Here is a 12,048-nt window from a genome sequence, read left to right as displayed (position 1 = left end):
TTTGGGGTTCACATGGGCAGTTTTTGCTCAGAGTTTCTCATGCAGCTGCAGTCAGATGGTAGTCACCTGTGAGCTCAGTTGGGACTCACTGGGTGTGGGCTGCTCACAGCCTGACAGATTTGGTGAGAGAGCCACAAGAGGGAGCTTTGGAAGAGACTCAGATGGAATCTGCGATTATTGTGACCTAACTTCAAATATCTCAGAATATCACTTCCATCATATTTTATTGTTCATGCAACTCCCTAAGGACAGCCCAGATCGATGATAAAATAGAAATAGCAGTGGTGTGCTGGTAAATGTTTAACAATGGGCTCTCTAAAAACAAAAAAAAACCACACATATTACTGATATGCAGGATATATAGCACACTATTTACAAATTACATACTCTTTATTGTAAATTCTATACAATCGATTCTTACAGAATGAGTTACTTAATTTTAATGCAACTCTTGCACTACAATTGATGAACCAGTATAGTTCCAACAAGAATGTGGTTGATTTTTTTTTTTAACAAGAAAGTGAAACAACAAAGACTTTTTAAAAAAATTTTATTTATTTATTTATTTATTTATGGCTGTGTTGGCTCTTCGTTTCTTTTTTTTTTCTTTTTTTTTTTATTAGTTTCTGCTTTATAACAAAGTGAATCAGTCATACATATACATCTGTTCCCACATCCCTTCCCTCATGCATCTCCCTCCCTCCCACCCTCCCCATCCCACCCCTCCAGGCGGTCACAAAGCACCGAGCTGATCACCCTTTGCTATGCGGCTGCTTCCCACTAGCTATCTACCTTACGTTTGGTAGTGTATATATGTCCATGCCTCTCTTTCGCTTTGTCACAGCTTACCCTCTGACCTTTACCTGTTTGTCAACAGCATGAATGACTTCTCCGCTGACTTAAAGAATAGTTTTCAAATACTGGAAGAACACGTCCTCAGAGTTTTGTTTTTATTTTTGTGCTATTCACAATGTAATGGCTAGAAACACAATCCACTTTTAAGTTTAGCCTACATAATTAACTTTCTCCATTACTTTCTTAAGTCGAGACAGGCAAATTTTTTTTCTGAAAAGAGCTAGATAGTAAATATTTTAGGCTTTATGGTCCAAGAGGCAAAAGTGAGAATTTTATGTGGGACTAAATAACGATTAGAAAGTGTTTAGCTCACCGGCTGTACAGAAACAGACAGTAGGCTGAATTTGGCCTGTGGGCCATAATTTGCCAACACCTGCTCTAGAAAACCAATAAATCAATTAAACAAGCTTTGATTTGTAGTGTTTGCCAGTTTTCAAAGTGTAAATCCTCTTACCATGGCCAGTTTCAAGGTACCAATGTGATATCATCAAAACACAGTAAAGAATAGTTCTAACACTGTATTGTATAATTGAAATTTGCTAAGAGTAGATCTTAAGCATTATCACAAAAAAAAGAAAAGAAAAAAAGCTCATCATCTTGTTGTATACTTTAAATTTATTACAATTTTATTTGTAAAAAAAAAACAGATTGGGAAGAGATGCACAGAAGCATACCATTATATAGCTTCTCCAGCAGACAGATGCAATAGAACATAGATAATGTAGTAGAATAATTAGGAAGTGATGAGTTTTGAGAATTTATGACTTTTGTTTTTAATATAATTTATTTATTGTGGAATATTTAATCTAATTTTTTAAATGGCTGTGTTTAATTTGTTAATGGTGGGTTTGCAAATTTCCTGAAAATTTTACAATCATTGCTTACCAACCTGTACAAGTCAGCGCAAACACACCACTGGGAATTATACCCCAATTCTTTTTTGTGTGTGTATTTTAAAATTTATTTTACTGAAGTATAGTTGATTTGCCATGTTGTGTTAATTTCTACTGTGCAGCAAAGTGATTCAGTTTTACATATATACATTCTTTTTCATATTCTTTTCCATTATGGTTTACATAGGATATTGAATATAGTTCTCTGTGCTATACAGTAGGACCTCGTTGTTTATCCATTCTATATATACCAGTTTGCATCTGCTAATCCCAGACTCCCAATCCATCCCTCTCCTGTGCCCCCTTCTCCTTGGCAACCACAAGTCTGTTCTCTATGTCTGTGAGTCTGTTCCTCTTTCATAGATAAGTTCATTTGTGTCATATTTTAGATTCTATATGTAAGTGATATCCTATGGTATTTGTCTTTCTCTTTCTGACTTACCTCCCATAGTATGATAATCTCTAGGTCCATCCATGTTGCTGCAAATGGCATCACGTCATTCTTTTTTATGGCTGAGTAGTATTACATTGCATATATGTACCACATCTTCTTTATCCATTCATCTGTTGATGGACATTTAGGTTGTTTCCATGTCTTGGCTATTGTAAATAGTGAGGCAGTGAACATTCGGTGCATGTTACCTTTTCGAATTATAGTTTTCTCTGAATATATGCCCATGCATGGGATTGCAGGATTATATGGCAACTCTATTTTTAGTTTTCTAAGGAACCTCCATACTGTTTGTATAGTGGCTGCACCAACTTACATTCCTACCAACACTGTAGGAGAGTTCCCTTTTCTCCACATCCTCTCCAGCATTTGTCATTTGTAGACAGAATGATGGACATTCTGACCAGTGTAAGGTGGTACCTCATTGTAGTTTTGATTTGCATTTCTCTAATAATTAATGATGTTGAGCATCTTTTCATGTGCTTTTTGGCCATATACATCTTCTTTGGAGAAGTGTCTGTTTAGATCATCTTCCCATATTTTTATTGTGTTGTTTGTTTTTTTGATATTGAGCTGCGTGAGCTGTTTGTATACTTTAGAAATCAATCCTTGTCAGTTGCTTCACTTGCAAGTATTTTCTCCCATTCTGAGGGTTGTTTTTTTGTTTTGTTTATGGTTTCCTTTGCTGTGAAAAGCTTTTAAGTTTAATTAGATCCCATTTGTTTATTTTTGCTTTTATTTCTCCTGCCTTGGGAGACTGACCTAAGAAAACATTGGTATGATTTAGGTCTGAGAATGTTTTGCCTATGTTCTCTTCTAAGAGTTTTATGGTGTCAAGTCTTATATTTAGGTCTTTAAGCCATTTTGAGTTTATTTTTGTGTATGGTGGCAGGGTGTGTTCTAACTTCATGGATATACATGCCACTGTCCAACTTTCCTGACACCACTTGCTGAGGAGACTGTCTGTTCTCTGTTGTATATTCTTGCCTTCTTTGTCAAAGATTAATTAACTGTAGGTGTGTGGGTTTTTTTCTGGGCTCTCCGTTCTGTTTCATTGATCCATATATCTGTTTTTGTGCCAATACCATGCTGTTTTGATTACTGTAGCTTTTTACTATAGTCTGAAGTCAGGGAGCCTGAATCCTCCAGCTCTGTTTTTCTTTCACAATATTGCTTTGGCTATTCAGGGTTTTTTGTGTTTCCATACAAATTGCAAAATTTTTTGTTCTAGTTCTGTGAAAAATGCCTTTGGTAGTTTTTTTTTTTTTTTTTTTTTCGCGGTACACGGGCCTCTCACTGCTGTGGCCTCTCCCATTGCGGAGCACAAGCTCCGGACGCACAGACTCAGCAGCCATGGCCCACGGGCCCAGCCGCTCCGCGGCATGCGGGATCCTCCCGGACCGGGGCACGAACCCGTGTCCCCTGCATCGGCAGGCGGACTCTCAACCACTGCACCACCAGGGAAGCCCACCTTTGGTAGTTTGATAGGGATTGCATTAAATCTGTAGATTGCTTTGGGTAGTATAGTCATCTTCACAATGTTGATTCTTCCAATCCAAGAACATGGTATATCTCTCCATCTGTTTGTTTCATCTTTGATTTCTTTCATCAATGTCTTACAGTTTTCTGCATACAGGTCTTTTGTCTCCTTAGGTAGGTTTATTCCTAGGTATTTTATTCTTTTTGTTGCAGTGGTAAATGGGAGTGTTTCCTTAATTTCTCTTTCAGATTTTTCATTGTTAGTGTATAGGAATGCAAGAGATTTCTGTGCATTAATTTTGTATCCTGCTATTTTACCAAATTCACTGATTAGCTCTAGTAGTTTTCTGGTAGCATCTTTAGGATTCTCTATGTATAGTATCATGTCATCTGCAAACAGTGACAGTTTTACTTCTTCTTTTCCGATTTGGATTCCTTTTATTTCTTTTTCTTCTCTGATTGCTGTGGCTAAAACTTCCAAAACTATGTTGAATAATAGTGGTGAGAGTGGGCAACGTTTAGACCCCAGTTCTTCTTTTTTTTTTTTGTGGGGTACACAGGCCTCTCACTGTTGTGGCTTCTCCCGTTGCGGAGCACATGCTCCGGATGCGCAGGCTCAGCGGCTGTGGCTCACGGGCCCAGCTGCTCCGCGGCATGTGGGATCTTCCCGGACCAGGGCACGAACCTGCGTCCCCTGCATCGGCAGGCAAACTCTCAACCACTGCGCCAGCAGGGAAACCCTAGACCCCAATTCTTGGTGTGAGGAGGAGTATGTGCCTATAGGGGGGGAAGGAATTGAAGGTAACCATCTTTGGAGACTTTACCAAAGAAGGGGATTGCTTCTCATATCCAACTGTGTCATTAAGTCCTAGACTTTTTTCTATGAATCAAGGAAAAGTAGAATCTTAATTTATGATAATTTACTTATCTGGTTTCATGCACTTTGGTCAATGGTATATTTGTGACAGTTAATAATCTTGGCTTAGATTAAGAGTGGGTAGGGCCACACTGCAGCTAGAGATAATGGTTCATGTGTACAGTACTGAAGAGCATCGGATAATTAGTCTTTAGGGTCTTTCCTACTTGGACACAGACATCACAGTCACCGCTGCCTCTATTCATCAGTCACCACGCATGCTGGGGGCTCAGGCTCTTGCCCTGGCAGCCTTGTCTTCCCCACTCTCTGGTCTCTTCTGTTCTGCTAGAGACACAGAGCTTGTTCTCTTCCGCAGTGCATCCTGGGTTGTCACCAGTTTCCTCCTGAGCTTCACTGTCATGGGCTGTACTAGTGAGATCTGGTAACAGTCTTTGGACCACATTTTCTGCATATCTTTTTTTCTTTTTATCACTTCCTGTCTTTCCTTTCCTTTGCAGGTTTCACACAGCTTTTCCCTTTTCCGTATGTCCACCTGCATCTTTGCAGAAACCCTATTCCATCCTTCACTGCCACTTCTCCTGCCTTGGTATTACCACACTTTCTTCCAGTAACTTCTTAATTATTTGTAATTAAGAAGCCAATAAAAAGTCTTTCTATATGTCACCAAAATGTCTAAGGCTCTCCATTTAGCTGTGATATTTCTGGTACCTCTGTCACCTTATTTGGGGACCTATCTCTTAAGTTCACAGTCACTGTGGGAAAATGGGCATATTATCAAAAGGCATTTTGAATAAATTCATGTATCACTGCAACTTATATAAATAAAAATGGTACATTTCTAGACTTCAAAAGTAATAAGCAGGCAATTCTGTTTTACTGAAATCCTTTAGTAGGAGCAGTAAGTTGACCCTTTCCTTGTGGAGGAAATGGAATAACCATGCCTGCCTTCCTGAGAAAATGAGCTCCGTAATATGGTGGAATTCAGTACCTCTCTTATCATGGCCCTTTAATAAATGTTGGTATTTGGGAAGCTAATAGGTAGGCTTTGGTTCTAGTCATTTTAACCACCCAATAAAATGACAGAGAAACCAGAAAACAGCCTATTATTCATTCTCAACTTCAGCACTGCTGAGGAAATTAAGAAATAGCATTTCACAAAATATATCAGTGATAATTTGAACTTTTTAATAGCATAATATCTAATTCTCTTCTGCATCTTTCTTTACGAGAAGGGAAACCCTCAGGACATAGTGATATGCTAGGATGAGTGCTCTTTCGCTCCGTAAATACATTTTTAAAGTGTACTATAATGTCATTTTGATGGTTTAATTTCTGGAAGGATTTGGCTAATTACATTTTTAGGAGTGTACTCAGACCAGTTTTAGCTGCCCAGAGTTACTTTTATTTTTTTTTTTAATTTATTTATTTTTATTTTTGGCTGTGTTGGGTCTTCGTTTCTGTGCAAGGACTTTCTCTAGTTGTGGCAAGTGGGGGCCACTCTTCATCATGGTGCGTGGGCCTCTCACTGTCGTGGCCTCTCTTGTTGCGGAGCACAGGCTCCAGACGCGCAGGCTCAGTAGTTGTGGCTCATGGGCCCAGTTGCTCCGTGGCATGTGGGATCTTCCCAGACCAGGGCTCGAACCCGTGCCCCCTGCATTGGCAGGCAGATTCTCAACCACTGCGCCACCAGGGAAGCCCCAGAGTTACTTTTAATAGCAACTGTTGCTTACCTCTTCTCTTGTTTATTTTTCTCTCTCACCCACTTTCAGAGTTATTTTGCTGATTTGGAGACCTGACCTTGGTTTAAATTAGTTTGTCTGTAACACTCCTGTGAATCATATGCAATATTTTAATGGTTAATTACTACATTGTATCAACTTGTCATAGAAAAGCAGGCTGTGAAGCTAAAGGAAAATTTTTCCTTTTTCTTGTGACAGAAGAAACATGTACAGAAGAGAAACTGTGAAGTGGGATGGAATTAGAGTGCTCCTTTCCCATCCGTGTAGGTAAATGCTGAATTGGTTCCCTAAGTAACAAAAACTCTCTTTTAGTACACACTGAGGAAATAATAAATTTATACCAAATAGCCAGTGGTAATTTAGATAAATAAGAAGACTCAAACAAAAGAATAATTTAGGATTCTTTCCAGAATAGACATCTTGTTCCTTAATCAACAGTGATTGTGAAGATTGGCTGTGTGGAATCTGTGGGAGAAGAGTGGGTTATGGTAGGTTGGTGGTGTCACCTAGTGGTAGAAAGGGGAAAACAGAACAAGGTGCTAGAACTAGGATTTGGTAATTTATTATCGTCTTCTTTTATTCCTTCAAAAGAATAATTTAATGCTCTTTGTATTCATAGCATGGCGATAGTCAATTCCTCGAATAATTCAAATTTAAAAAATAAATGTAACAGTATCCAACATTTGTTGAGTGTTTACTATGTACCATGCATTTTATTTTTATTTTCTCATTGAACCTCCATGAATACCCCCTGAAATAAGTCCATTATTATTTCCAACTTGTAAATTAACTGTAGTAGACTCTTCTAGAAATGGTAGTTCATGGCATGAAGTATTTGTGGCTATGTTTTGCCTTCCAGCCTTTTAGACTAGCATTCTTTTCATGATGTCGTTATGAAATCTAATTTTCAGTGTCTTTGGAATGCCCATGCCAAGCACACCTGTTGTTGACTCTTCATTGTTTTGGTCTTTAAGAGTGCTATCTTTATAACCCAAATCAAACAGTCATCTTGTACCTACCTGCCCATGGAGCCCAAACAATGAGGCTCCCAACCTATATTACAGTCATTGACATCACCAGGTCAGCCTATAGCATGTCAGACTGGCTAATCTGTCCTTAGGACACCAGGGTTGAAGAGGAGGGTTTGAAAGCATGCACTCATCTCATCCATCCACTTACTCACGCATTAACATCACTTGTCATCAAACATTTTTACTGAGTAGCTACTATATGCTGAAATATAGGCTAGATACTATAGTACAAGCTCATGAATGATTGGTAATTTTAGTTGGCTTTAATGGGGCAATACAGGACACCAGAGTTTCTGAATCAATAGCTCTGGTTGGGGTCTGAGAATTTGTATGTTTAATAAGTTCCTTGGGATGCTGATGTTGCTGGTCCAGACACATTTTGAGTACCATTGGCTTAGAGCCATTTGATTCAGTTTCCAACTTTTGGACACATATACACGGATACTGAGGAAGGAAATTGGCATTCACCAAGTTTCTAGCACTGTGTTAGGTGCTTTATATTAGTTATCTTTTGAAATCCTGATGCCTTCCTTATGATGTACGTAGGCAGTTATTATATCTATTTTACAGGTGATTAAACTGAGACTCAGAAATGGGAAATAAACTACAGAGTAAGCATTCCAACCCAGGGACAGCGGATTCCAAAGTCCTCATTCTTTCCTAATTGTTCTATGTTGGGTCACAGAAGAATAAGCTAACCGTTACCATCAATGGTTACCTAGTCTATATTTTTCTGGAATTCTATTACTGAATTAACTGGCTGTGGACATAATTCTGGTATGACAGATAAGAAAGTCCATGTTTCCCCAAAACTAAGTGGCTTCAAAGAACAACAATTTAGTAATTCATATGATTCTACTGGTCTTGTCTGAGTTTACTCCTGTGACTACACTCAGCTGATGACTCTGCTGGACTGGTTGATCTAGGGTTGCCTCACGCACATGGGTGGGGCCTCAGCTGGGAGGGTTGGAATGAATAGCTAGGTGGCTGAGCCTCTCTCTATATATGGCCTTTTATCCCAGGCTTCTTCACTCTAGAGCAGAAGCCTTCCAAGATGGTGGAAGCAAGAACTTTGGGTGCTTGCAAGTCCCACAAAGTCATGCCACATATTATTGGTCAAAACAAGTCATGTCATGGGGCCAGCCCAGAGAGAGTGAAGAAAGAGACTCCATCTCCAAATGGGAGGAGCTGGAGATAATCTGTGATCACTTAAAATCCACCAGAACCTCCAAACAGGAATCTTTGTTATCTAGTTTCTCAAGTATTTGTAACTTTTTTGTGGTTTCATTTGTCTTAGATTTTATTCAGATGAAGGCCATCCTATCAGATGTTCTTAAGCCCATTGGAAGAGTCAAGTTACCAATGAATCACTGGGAGAGGACAATCATGAAATGAAGTTCTTGCTTTTTGACTGATTCAGCTGATAAATCTGCCTCCTAGGATGGGACTGGGGCTCCAGGGCTTCTGTATTCTTCTAGCAGGCTTAAAGGTCTCCAGTAGTAGAGAAGGTTTTTATAAACTATTTTTTTTAAGTTTATAAAGATTTGCTTTGAATTTTCAAGAATCCATAGAAATAGGAAATTATAAAGAGTAAAAAGACAGGATTATCAGGTTAGAAATGTTTATTCAAAACTCTTAAGCAATAGGAAACTGGGCATGTTCATATTTGCACATGGTATAATTTAGTTTGAAAAATATGTTTGTGCATCTCAAGCTACATATTTTGTAACAAGATAGTATCAGTCTCAGCAGGAACAGGTGGCCCATTCAATTGAGATAATTTGAGGTAGGTCTAATAAAGTGAGCCATTTTATTAGGTGAAGGCAGAGTGAGGGATACTGCAAGGAAGAGAGTGGTGTCCCAGGGGTTATTACCCTCAGCATGAAAGGAAAAGGAAATGAGAAGTTTCCAGAACCTGGAAGGAGAATGTTGAAAAGAGAGGGCCACCTCAGGAAGAGCCTTTGGTCAAGGAGGGCCCAAGTTCAAAGTGACCCCAAACGAAAAGAAATGTAGGAGTAAACACTCTGCCATCACTCTCCTTCCTCCTTCCCAGCACCTGTTAGGGTTTCCCATTGGCTGAAACCAACAGGAAACGCGAGTCTAGAAGAGACTCTTTTTTTTTTTTTTTTTGCGGTACGCGGGTCTCTCACTGCTGTGGCCTCTCCCGTTGCGGAGCACAGGCTCTGAACACGCAGGCTCAGCGGCCATGGCTCATGGGCCCAGCCGCTCCGTGGCACGTGGGATCCTCCCAGACCAGGGCACGAACCCATGTCCCCTGCAGTGGCAGGCGGACTCTAAACCACTGCGCCCCCAGGGAAGCCCTAGAAGAGACTCTTGATGTGGTCCAGGGGGCCTCTGTGCTGCGGCAGAGAGCAGGGTGGAGGAGGATGGAGACCAGCTCTGCAGGGATCAAAGGAACACAGCTTGCAGAGACATTCAATTAAAAGGTTCAGTAGAAGGATGGAGACACATAGCACAGGGAGACCAGCTCAGTGCTTTGTGACCACCTAGAGGGGTGGGATAGGGAGGGTGGGAGGGAGATGCAAGAGGGAGGAGATATGGGGATATATGTATATGTATAGCTGATTCACTTTGTTATACAGCAGAAACTAACACACCATTGTAAAGCAATTATATTCCAATAAAGATGTTAAAAAAAAAGGGGGATGGAGACAATAGATAACCCTTCCCAAAGCCATCTGTGAGACCATGATACAAAATTTTCAAAAGAAGTAGGCGAAATCTGCTTACAGTGCTTTTGAGGCTTTTACTGTCTTAGAAGGAATAAAAGGATTGAAATTTGGAAATAGAAAAGAGGAGACATTTTGAGATGTGTGTCCCATGTGATTAAGGGAGAGGGGGCATCAGTCCCTCCCCTGGAGCCTGGGCAGTGGGTTCTGAAAGGCCACCCAGAGAGACTCATATGGGACCCTTTCAGTTTGTGAGACACAGTGGGCAGGTGTTTCATTCTTACCCAGAAAATCTAAAGGGTGAGAGATGTGCTGACTGGCTATGTTGACAGTGGGACATAGAACAGGTGGCTGCGTGTGGTAGCCTTCACCCTGAGAAAATTGTTAGAGTAGTGGATGCAGGAATATTTATGCCAGGCCAGATCTGGGCTATGTGTGCGAGAGAGCTAGCGTGTGTTTTTCGTGGATCCTGCCCAAGTGGGCTGACTTGAAGTTAAAAAAAAAGCATATCTCAGCTGAGAGAAGCTGGAGTCAGAGCCAGCTTCCTAAGAGCTGGGGAAGTGAGAAGTGGATTCCACCCATCCAGGAGGGCAGGGGAGATAGGAGATGAGAGCAACTACAGATCCACAGGGAGCCCATGAAGGTAACCCACCTGTGAAGCACAGAGAACTCTAAAATTTAGGTACACTGGAAAGTAACAGTCAAGTAATAACTTTCCTACTCCTCTGACTTCATCTTACTTCCTCATACTCCAGCCCAAAAGCAGTCAGAAACTACAGTTAGCAAAATGAATGCGGAGTAGAAGGGAAGGTGGGGAAAGAATGAAGAGATCACACTCCCTCCCACCAGTAACCAGCATTGCTGGGGGAGAGTAGAAACTTAACTCTATTAAAGACCGCAATTTTGGCTACTCAGCTGAGACTTGCAAATTGAAGTGCCTGAGAAGCTTTGTTACCTAAGACTGTGCAGAAAAATCATGCGGTTTGCCTGATTTTTTACATAGGATCAAGGCAAGAACTAACCCCACAGCATGATCCTAAAATTGCATGTTTTGAGTCCTGCTTGTTGTGCATCATGTATATATGTATAGAGAAAGCTGAGTTACCGTTTCCTCTAAGATGAGGTGGTCTTGTCCCATCTCCCATTCCATACGTTCCTCCCTGCCAGGTATTCATTCCTTTGTGAATTCTTTCTTCTAAAAAACTTTCTCGATTTTAACTATATGAGAATCTGTTGGAAGTTAGATGGAGAAAGCAGTGAAGGAGAGAGCAAACAGTGTGTTTTTGCTTATCTCCTAAGGATATCCTTGGGCCTGCAACATTTTATTTGTGTGAACCTGACATGAAGTGATTTGACAGGAAAGTGTGTTGATGTCAGGATGAATATTAAAAACTAACATGTCCAGGACCAAGTTTTGGGGCATATTTTATGCACGTTACATAAAGAGGAAAAAAAAAACCTTCTTTCTTTGAAAGAGCAAGAATCCACTATTAGAACTTTCTAATTATTAGTGTATATATTTGCAGACAAATTTAAAGTACATGATGCTTTCTCTTTTGTATTTAATTAAGGTTTATTTACAAGTTTGAACTATTGATATTCTTCCATTGTTTGATTTTAGTTTTTGTTATCTGCCAACTCTCTTCCATTTTATATTCATGTGTGTGTCAGGCACCAAGATGGTGCATGAATTTGTTTTTGTTGCTAAAGAAGCAAGTAAACATGTTAACATTTAATCTTCCAGTAATGGAATTGGAAACAAAAATCTCAGCAACTTACAATGCTGTTCAGAGATATTTTTCCGCTGCCTGTTGTGAGAAGTTAGGGTATGTAAAATAAATGATGTATGGAGCTGTAGGAATGCGACTTTTCCAGACTACCTTATGTCTAAGGAACATTAAACATAGGGTTCTCGTTTAGCAAATAAATAACCATTCATTTCAATGGCTTCATAGTCTGGACTTTCGTGCATATTTTTGCAAAGATAAGGAGAGGCCATTAGGGATTTAATATAAAATAAATCGCCAAGGGGT

At 40.0% G+C, this 12,048-nt stretch overlaps 1 protein-coding gene across 4 annotated transcripts in view; it reads left to right on the top strand.

Moving 5' to 3' along the window:
• The window catches only part of PRUNE2 (prune homolog 2 with BCH domain), a 270,129-nt gene that overhangs the window by 81,189 nt on the left and 176,892 nt on the right, over positions 1-12,048 (top strand). The gene's annotated exons all lie outside the window — the stretch shown is intronic.

The sequence above is a fragment of the Mesoplodon bidens genome, assembly GCF_964165515.1.
Source record: "Mesoplodon bidens genome assembly, chromosome: 6".
Lineage (NCBI taxonomy): Eukaryota > Metazoa > Chordata > Mammalia > Artiodactyla > Ziphiidae > Mesoplodon > Mesoplodon bidens.
This window is presented reverse-complemented; position numbering and strand designations above follow the sequence as displayed.